Raw genomic sequence first — 10,683 nt, forward strand, 5'->3', positions numbered from 1 at the left:
AGACGATGGACTCTGAAAAACAAACTGAGGGTTCTAGAGGGGAGGGGGGTGGGAGGATGGGTTGGCCTGGTGGTGGGTATTGAGGAGGGCACGTTCTGCATGGAGCACTGGGTGTTATGCACGAGCAATGAATCATGGAACACTTCATCTAGAACTAATGATGTAATGTATGGGGATTAACATAAGAATAAAAAAAAAATCTGTTGTGTTTCGGGGCACCTGGGTGGCTCGCTCAGTTAAGCGTCTGCCTTCACCTCAGGTCATGATCCCAGCGTCCTGAGATCGAGCCCCGCATCGGGATCCCTGCTCAGCAGGGCATCTGCTGCTCCCTCTCCATCTGCCTGCCTACTTGTGATCTCTGTCAAATAAATAAAATCTTTAAAAATATCTGTTGTGTTTCTATATGCTAGTAATGAACTATAAGAGAAATCAAGAAAATAATCCCATTTAAAATTGCATCAAAAAAGAAAAAAATACCTAGAAATAAATTTAACAAAGGAGGTGAAAGACTTGTATACTAAAAACCATAGGACATTGATGAAAGAAATCGAACACATGAATAAATGGATATTCTGTACTCATGGATTAGAAAAATTAGTATTAAAACGTCTCTATATGGGGCGCCTGGGTGGCTCAGATGTTAAGCATCTGCCTTCGGCTCAGGTCATGATCCCAGGGTCCTAAGATCGAGCCCCACATTGGGCTCCTGGCTCAGCAGGGAGCCTGCTTCTCCTTCTCCCTCTGCCTCTCTCCCTGCTCATGCTCTCTCTCTCTGTATCTCTGTGTCTCAAATGAATAAATAAAATCTTTAAAAAAAAAAAAAGGTCTCTATACACAAAGCAATCTACAGATTCAATGCAATCCCTGTTAAAATTCCAATGGCATTTTTCACAGAAATAGAACAAACAATCCTAAGATTTGTATGGAACCACAAAAGATCCTGAATAGCCAAAGCAATCTTGAGAAAGAAGAACAAAGCTGGAGGCATCACACTTCCTGATTTCAAACTATATTACAAAGCTACAGTAATCAAAACAGTACGGTATTGGCATTCAAAACACATAGATCAGTGGAGTAGAACAGAGATCCCAGAAATAAGCCCATGCAAATATATGATTAATTTATAACAAAGAAGCCAAGAATACACAATGGAGGAAAGGACAGTCTCTTTAGTAAATGATGATGGGAAAACTGGACCACTACTTATACTGCAATGAAAACTAATTCAAAATGGATTAAAGATTTGAATGTAAGACCTGAAACCATAAAACTATAAGAAAGCATAGGTGGTAAGCTCCTTGACATTGGTCTTGGTGATGATTTTGGGATTTGATACCAAAAGCAAAGGCAACAAAAGCAAAAATAAACAAGTGGGACTATATCAAGCTAAAAAGCTTCTGCACAGCAAAGGAACGATCAACACAATAAAAAGACTACTACCAAATAGGAGAAAATATTTGCAGGACACCTGGGTGGCTCAGTCAGTTAAGCGTCTGCCTTTGGCTCAGGTCATGATCCAAGGGTCCTGGGATTGAGCCCCACATCGGGCTCCTTGCTCAGCGGGAGTCTGCTTCTTCCTCTGCTCCTTCCCCCGCTTGTGCTGTCTCTCACAGATAAATAAAATTTTTTTTAAAAAAAGAAAATATTTGCAAGTCATATATTTGATAAGGGGCTAATATTCAAAGTATATAAAGAACTCATACAACTCAATAGCAAAAAAACCAAAAACCCCAATCTGATTAAAAAATCATTAGGGGGCACCTGGGTGGCTCAGCCGTTAAGCATCTGCCTTTGGCTCAGGTCATGGTCCTAGGGTCCTGGGATCGAGCCCCACATCGGGCTCCCGGCTCAGCGGGAAGCCTGCTTCTCCCTCTCCCACTCCCCCTGCTTGTGTTCCTTCTCTCGCTGTGTCTCTGTCAAATAAATAAATAAAATCTTTAAAAAAAATAAAAAATCATTAGAGGATCTGAATAGACACTTTTCCAAAAAAGATATACAGAAGGCCACTAGACACATGAAAAGATGCTCAACATCACTAATCAGCAGGGAAATGCAAATCAAAACCACAACGAGATACCACCTCACACCTGACTACCTATCATCAACATAAGAAACAAGTGTTGGCAAGGATGTGGAGAAAAGGGAACACTCGTGTACTATTGGTGGGAAGGTAAATTTGTGCAGTCACTGTGGAAAACAGTATGGAGTTTCCTCAAAAAATTAAAAATAGGAACCTAGCAATTCCACCTCTGAGTGTTTACCTGAAGGAAACAAGATCTCTAGAAAAGATATATGCAACCCTATGTTTATTGCAGCATTATTTACAATAGCCAAGATATGGAAACAACCTAAGTGTCCATTGATAGATGAATAAAGAAAATGTGGCACACACACAGGAATATTAATCCATAAAAAAGAATGAAATCTTGCCATTTGTGACAACATTGATGGACCATGATCTCACTGACACATGAAATCTAAAAAAACAAACAAGCTCATAGACACAGAGAACAGATTAATGGTTGCCATAGGCTGGAAAGTGGGGTGGGGCAAAAGGAGTGAAAGGGGTCAAAAGGCACACACTTTCAGTTATAAATAAGTCAAGGGGGGGTCCACCTGGGTGGCTCGGTTGGGCATCTGATTCTTGGTTTCAGCTCAGGTCATGATCTCCGGGTCATGAGATCGAGCCCCACCTCGGCGGGGCGGTGGGGAGGAAGTCAAGGGGATGTAATGTACAGCATGGTGACTAGGGTTAGTAATGTATATTTGTGTATATTTGAAAGTTGCTAAAGAGTAGATCTTAAAAGTTCCCATCACAAGAAAAAAAGTTTTTCTAACTATGTATGCTAATAGTTGTTAACCAAACTTAAACGGTGATCATTTCATAATATATACAAATGTTGAATCATTATGTTCTATACCAAAAAGTAATATAAATGTTGTATGTCAATTATGTCTCAATAGAAAAAAGGAAAAAAACCAGTAAGTTGCAGACATCAGTTCACTTTATCTCTAAACCCTTCACATCCATATCAATGTGTGGTTTTGGTTATTTTTTTTTTTCCTTACAGGGATAAAATTTACATACAACTAAGCACAGATTTTAAGTGTGTGTTTGAGGCATTTTGGCACCTGTGCAACCCAAACTCCTGCAAAGAAATAGAACACTACCATCACCTTTTTAGAAAGTTCCCTCTTGCCCCTTCTCAGTCCATTTCCACCCTCACCTCCAGACGCAACCACCATTGGACTTTTTCACCATATATTGGTCTGACCTGGTCTAGAACTTCATAGAAACAGAACCATACAGTACATGCTTTTGTATCTGGCTTCTTTACCTCAGTATAAACATTTTGAGGTTCATGTTGTTGCAGATACAAGTAGACCATTTCTTTATATTGCTGAGTAGTTTCCATTGTATGGGTGCACCACAGTTTGGTTATCCATTCTCCTACCGATGGACACCTGGACTGTCCAGCTTTTGGCGATTGTAATAAAGATACTATGAACATACCTATAACAGTCTTTGTGTGGACATACTCATTTTATTTCACTTGGACAAATATCTAGGAGTGGAATTGCTGGTTTATGGGGTAGGTGTGTGTTTGGTTTTATAAGTTACCAGATCTTTTTCTTTTTCCTTTTTTTAAGATTTTATTTATTTGACAGTTAGCGAGAGCAGGGACACAAGCAGGGGGAGTGGGAGAGGGAGAAGCAGGCTTCCCGCGGAGCAGGGAGCCCGATGTGGGGCTCGATCCTGGAACCCTGGGATCATGACCTGAGCCGAAGGCAGACGCTTAACAACTAAGCCACCCTGGCACCCCTCCAGATCTTTTTCTAGAGTAGTGGTTCCATTTTAGATTCCTATCAACATTATATGGGAGTTGTCGTAGCTCTGTATCTTTGCCAACATTTGGTGTTGTCAGTTGTTCTAATTTTAGCCACTCTGGTGGGTGTGCAGTGGTATCTCATTGTGGGTTTACATTTAATATGGCGTATAATTATTACAAAAATGATTTTATTTCTCCCTCCCACTAACTTTCAAGCCCCTTAAGGGCAGCATTTACTGTGTGTTTGGTTCCTGCTCTATCCCCTCTGTCTGTTCTTTACACAGTGGCAGAGAGATGTGGGTCCAAAGTAGCTTTACCTCTTACTGGAAAACTTTGAGCACATACTTTTCCCCTGGAGCCTCAATTTCTTCACCTGGAGACACTAACAGAACCTGCCTCTGAGGTCAAGGATCTGTATCAGTGAGTGACCAGGAGGGCATGGAGCTCGGGCCGGGAATCAGATGGACCAACTTTAGTACCCAGTGCTGTGGTATCTTATTTAAGGCAATGAACTCACTTATAAAATGGGCCTCAATTTAGGAGGACCCAGGAGGATTGAGGTCTGAGTCAGGGTCATTATCTCTGAGTGAGGATTGGTTGTTCCTGTTTACAAACTCTAAGTGGAATTTTCCAAAGATTAGAGGGAATGAAACCCGCCCAGGGGTCCCCAGGCCTCTGGCTGGGGCTGCCCTACCCTCACTCCTTGAAGCCTCTCTGGCTTCACTGGGAAGTATAGGCCATGACCACCAGTCCCACTGCCCACATGGTGCCTCGCTCCCTCTGTCCCCTCCTTTCCCTCTAGCCGGGGGAAGGCTCAGCTCTCACCCTCCCTCCCTGAATGATAGGGCCGGGGTTGCTCCTCTTACCCTCCCCTCCTATGTCCTCACAGTCCCTGCCCTCCCCACACACTGGCCTTCAGAGCTGGCCAGTCCCCTGGTGAGGTTGCCTCCCATCAGCCTTTCCAGGCTCTAGCTGCACCTAGGAGATCTCATCCTGCCATGGCCCTCATCTCTCCTCAGCACGCTCAAGTCATCCTGGGTCATGTTCCCATTCACACCCATCAGTGCCTTCAATATGACAGTGACTCCCAGATCCCTACTTCCAGCCCTGACTTTCCCTCAGGGCCTCAGGTCTGGGTCCTGCCTCCTGAGCGAAGGTTGCCTCAGAATGTTTAGGCTTCTCAGGTTCAACACATCCAAGTGAAGCCACCATCTTCCCCAATATCCACCCCTCCTGCTTATCCCCACCTGCCCTCACAGTCCATCACCCCAGCCTGACCGGGTCTCAGCCGGGCTCTCCCCTTCAGTCACCAATCCAGTCACTCTCTGAATCCTCTCAGACCCCTCTGTCCCCTCCCGACCCTCCCCGCTGTCACTCCGCCAGGTCAGCTTGGCCCCCCAACTGCCCGGCTCGCAGCCTCGACCACACACTTCCCCACCGGCCTTGGAACACCACCCTCTATCAATCACTTCCCCACTGTCTCCACTCTCTCCTGCCGAGCACACACTCCAGAGCCCACCCCAGTTATTATTTCCCACAGCCCAGAACTCCCTCATTCTGCCGAACGACCCGGCAACACCCCAGTCCTGGTGAAAGCTGCGCCCCTGCCTGCAAAAGATGATGCGAGATCGTTGACCGCAGCACCGCTCAGCTGGGCCCTGCCCAACCAGCCGGCCGCGCTTCCCCGTGCAGCTCCAGCCCTCCGACCCCGCGGCCCCCTGAGCCCTCGCCCTGCCTCCCCTCGGGGGCAGTGGACTAGCTGCCCCTGTGCTTGCCGAAGCCAGCCCTCCCCCGGGGCCCGGGGGCCATCCTTCTCCTGGAGGCCCCTCCGCGTCTCTCACCAGCAAACAGACCTGTTCTGGGAACTCACACACCCCTCCTCCGCTCCCTTCCCAACCACTTTCTCCTTGAAGTTCTTCCTTCTCTTGGCTTCTGTGGCGTTGACTGCGGACTGTTGTCCCCCCCCCGCCCCCCCCCACAACTATGGTGCTACTCCCCCTTGGAACAGAACCCCGAACGTCTCTTAGGGCAGCCGCACACCCAGCTTAATTTCCCAGCTTCCACCGCAGTTAAGAGTGACAAGATGACAAAACTTTTGTCTACAAAACATAAGTGTTGCGGGACAAGATCATCCTACCGGACTCGGTGGGCGTCTACAACAGCAAGACCTTTGACCAGGTGGGAATCAGGCCCGAGATGATCAGTCACCACCTACAATCCTGTGAAGCGCGCTGGCCTGGCCTTGGGGCCATCCCTTCCTCCTGCTTCAAACCCCTCAAGTAGCCTGCTTGGTTGTTATAAGGGCATAGAGTGCTCTTGGGGCGGGGGGAGGGTGGAAAGTACTATGTGGGGCTTCTGGGAACTCTCCTTAAAGGGAAAGAGTACATCCTTCTGTACCCCCATCCTCCGTCAGCTGCCTGAAACTTGAGTGTGATGGCTGGGGCTCTAGCAGCTATCTCGGATCATAAGGACAAAGGCTATACCCTGGGGATGGTGGAGATGAAAGCTGAAAAGAGCCTGGGTCCCTGACGACTTCGTGGAGTCACCATTCCAACCCTGGACTGCTGACTGGATAAATTTTTATCTTGTTTAAGCCACAGTTATTTTGAGTTTTCTGCAGCTGAACTAAATCCTAATTGAAAGAGCTTTTGTCTCAATTGACTCTCCTAGCCTCCCTCCTTCTCATTCTCTGCTAGTGTCTGCTCCCGGAGCAGACCTCCAGAGGTGAAGTATCCCTGGTGATGCCTTCAGACCCTTCCTCTCTCCTTTCGCTCCCTTTCACTCTGGTGAATTCATGTAAAGCCCTTGGCTTTAATCACAGGTTTACGGTCCCAAGTCTGTATGTCCACCACAGAATTGTGTATTCAACAGTGTGTGCAACATATCGGACACATTGATGTCTAATAGGCCCAGATTAAGCAGACCATTTCAAAATTGTTGGTCTCGTCCCCTCCAAAATTGCTCCCCATCTCAATCAGTGGCAGCACCTGGTTGCTCAAGCAAGCACCTAGGAGTCCCCTGGAGGTCTCATTCCTTCCCTCCCACCAGTTCAGCAAGTTCTGATGTTCTCCTTGGGAATCCCCCTCCTACACCCACCCCTAGCAAGGATCCCAAGTTAATCCTCTCACCTAGGCCACCATCAGTGCTCACCTGGCTGACTGGGCTCCGGATTCCACTCAGGTCCTGCATTCTCCACAGAGCCACCAGAATGCAAAATATGTGTACACTTTTAAAGATAGTAGGAGACGTCAAAGATAATTTATGCTTGCAACAGATTCTCTTTGATCTATCCCTCCAGATTCCCCCTGGAGTTCTAGAAAACTCTCCTCCTTCTTCAGTTATTTCACTGGAAAAGGGCTAGAAGCACTAACATCATATTATAAGCATAGCTTTAGGTTATTGCAAACTCTCAAAATTTAACCCAAATAATACTGGTAACATACAAAAGTCAAATAACAATTTAACTGCTTATTGCTGTTTCTTCTGATATTTACCTTCATGTTTCTTTTCTTTTTTTTTTGAAAGAGAGAAAGAATCTTAAGCAGGCTCCATGCCCAGCACGGAGCCCCAAGCTCGGTTTGAGGTCACAACCCTGAGATCATGACCTGAGCTGAAATCAAGAGTTGGATGGACGCTTACCCGCTGAGCCACCCAGGCACCCCTTACCTTGATGTTTCTAAGCACTATGGTTTTCCTCTTATTTCTTTAAGGGAATTTGACGCTTTTTTTTTTTTAATTTATTTATTTGACAAAGAGAGACACAGGGAGAGAGAGCACACAAGCAGGGGAAGCAGGAGAGGGAGAAGCAGGCCCCCCGCTGAGCAGGGAGCCCGATGTGGGGCCAGATCCCAGGTCCCTGGGACGGTGACCTGAGCCGAAGGCAGACCCTTAACGACTGAGCCACCCAGGCGCCCCCCGGAGAATAAATTTAAAGACAGTGGGAGACCATAATAAAGTTGCCTTTTGATCCAACTGAGCTTGTTTAACACAACAGTTGAACTAGCATTTTGTGTTCTGTTATTTTCTTTTGCAACTGAATACAATTGATCAGCTTAAGTTCATTGACATTGGATTGTGGCTCTACTGATTTGACCTGTTTGACAAATTCATGATTTCTACCTGCTGCAATAAATCTATGAGATCCACATTTCTCTTTTTTTCCCCTGGTAATTCACTAGAACCTGAATTTGGTGTGGAAAGTCCGTTTGGGATTCTCAATGAAAAGTTGTACTGAATTACAGTTGGTTTGAGTCAAATATACATAAGAGGAGAAAGCCTATAGTTCCTACAGTGTTTTTTTTTTATATCCAAAGATTTTATTTATTCATTTGAGAGAGAGGAGAGAGCAAGAGAGCAAGAGAGTGCACATGAGGAGAAGGATGGGCAGAGGGAGAGGGAGAAGACTGATGAGCAGGGAGTCCAACCTGGGGCTCGATCCTGGGACATGACCTGAGCCGAAGGCAGACGGCAGACGCTTAATCGATTGAGCCACCCAGGAGCCCCCTGCAGTGTTTTAAAGATTTATTTATTTATTTTGAAGAGAGAGAGAAAGAATGCATGCATGTGAGCAAAAGCAGGGGGAAGGACACAGGAGAGAATCTCAGGTAGATTCCCTGCTGAGCGCCGAGCCTGACCAGGGCTCAATCCCAGGACCCTAATGATCATGACCTGAGTTGAAATCGAGAGTTGGATGCTTAACCGACTGAGTCACCCAGGCGCCCCTGTAACTCCTGCAGTGTTTTAAAAACACATTTTTGGAGAAAGGCAATACCAGCTTACGGAGCAACATGAGGATTCCCAGACACAGTGGCAAGTGCTGAGGTGGATGTTTGAATGATGGATGGAGCTGAACCTTGGAGGGAATCTAAACAGGGGTTGCCTCTGGGGAATAGGGGTGGAGTCTGGCTGGTAAGCAGCAGGAGAGTTTTCTGGGGTGATGTGATCTTGAAAGGGGGCTCAGTTGGCTGGTAGAAGCACTTGTCATGGAAGTGGCACACTTAAGATTTGTGCATTTCATGTACATAAATTTCATCCACCCTCCAAAAAAGGTAAACTAGTTAATAACATGCATGTTTAAGTGTTTAGGAGTCTACTGTCTTCAACTGTCCTTTGAAATATATCAAAAAACAGGATGGATGGATGAAGGAATGGTTAGTTACATGATAAAAAAAATGTAGCAGAATGTTAACTATAGAATTAAATGGAGGATGTTTAATTATTTCAACTTCTCTGTATGTTTGAAAATTTTCACAATGCTGGCAGCTTATATTATATTGGCAAATGTACTTCTGAGAGGTGCCTGGGTGGCTCAGTCAGTTAGGCGTCTGCCTTTGGCTCGGGTCATGATCCCAGGGTCCTGGGATCAAGCCCCATGTCCAGCTCCTTGCTCAGTGGGGAGTTTGCTTCTCCCTCTCCCTCTGTCTGCGGCTCCCCCTGCTTGTGCTGTCAAGTAAATAAATAAAAGTCTTTAAAAAAAAAATGTTCTTCTGAAACCCAGAAGCCATGCCCTCCATGCCCAGGACAGGTGTCAGCTTCTAACCTTAGTAGGTATTATATTCCCATATACTTGCTAGTTAAAGTACAGAGACCCTAGGGAATTTGCATGTGTTCTACCATCATTGAAACTTTTAAAAACCTGAATTTTTACATCTTAGGATGAGTCCAGCGAGTTTTACGCATTGTATCACAAACTGGAATGCATCCAAAGTGGGCTTCCCATGTGTGAAGAAATCCCATTGCCCAAGGGACTTGGAGGCAGAATGTATGTTCAGGAGTCATCTTGTTTTCACCAAGCCAGACTGAGCCTAAATCTTCCTTAGGAACTTGGAAGGAAAGGTTTAGGAATTTTAAGGCAAGTAAGAGGGCGTGGGAGGAGGACTAAGGGAAGAAAGGAAGGTCTGGTCTCCAAGCTCTTGCTCTGGAGCCAGACCACCTCCTTCCCTAGGGACAGAGCCCCTCTCCTCCTTTGGAAACCTGACTTTGCCATGAGGCAATTTATGTTGATCAGACCTTCTTCCCCCATTATCCTTCTTGGAGAAACCCAAGCCAGAAGGACACAGGAACCTGACTTAGATCCCAGCTTCCAGAAACCTCTGAGAACATAGAGGATACCCCACTTTCTTCTAAAAGATTACTGATCCAGGGTCATTTTGCTCTGGTCCTACAATCCCCCCTCTCTCCTCAGGTATGCTTCCTGAGCCCACAGGGACAGGGCAAACCTGCAATGTTTTCCCAGAGAATCAGTCTTCCTTGGAGATTTGGGGAAAATTATTTGAAAGGACTACTGCTATATTAAGACAAACATGGATATATTATGGAGTGGAAAATCCCTATTATCTTTCACAAAAAAGGGAGATTTTGAAAAAATTTTGCTGAGCCCTTATAAACTACACCCCCAGGCTCCCAAGGGTACATCTTTTACTCCCCTGATACCATTAAGGAAACTTCACTGGAAAATTTAGAAAAGTATTTTTGCTAGATGGAAGAACTCACTGGTAGACAAAGGTTACTTCTGGCGAATGAAGGACAATGAAGGGGGATTTCAAGGTTTATACTACACAGTTTTGAATCTTTTCCCTCTGTAAAGAAACAAAAGACAAAAAGAAAAGCCTAATAAAAATAAATAAATACATGTGGTTTCTGGGGGAAAAATCCCAGAGTGCTACTGGATGACAGGTGGCCTACAGCCTCACAGAGTAGCAGGCACGTTCTGGGAGCCCTTCCCCCTCACCCCCCATGAGTCTAAGGGAAAGAAGGCACACATTTACCTGTTTATGAGCTCACTCAGGTAAAGGGGATCATCGGGGAATTCTGGGAAGAAGGTGCAGAAAAAACAGCTTTTGGAGTCAGAGAC

This window comes from Leptonychotes weddellii, chromosome 10, assembly GCF_054177405.1.
Source record: "Leptonychotes weddellii isolate Sample4059 chromosome 10, ASM5417740v2, whole genome shotgun sequence".
In the NCBI taxonomy this organism is placed as follows: Eukaryota; Metazoa; Chordata; class Mammalia; order Carnivora; family Phocidae; genus Leptonychotes; species Leptonychotes weddellii.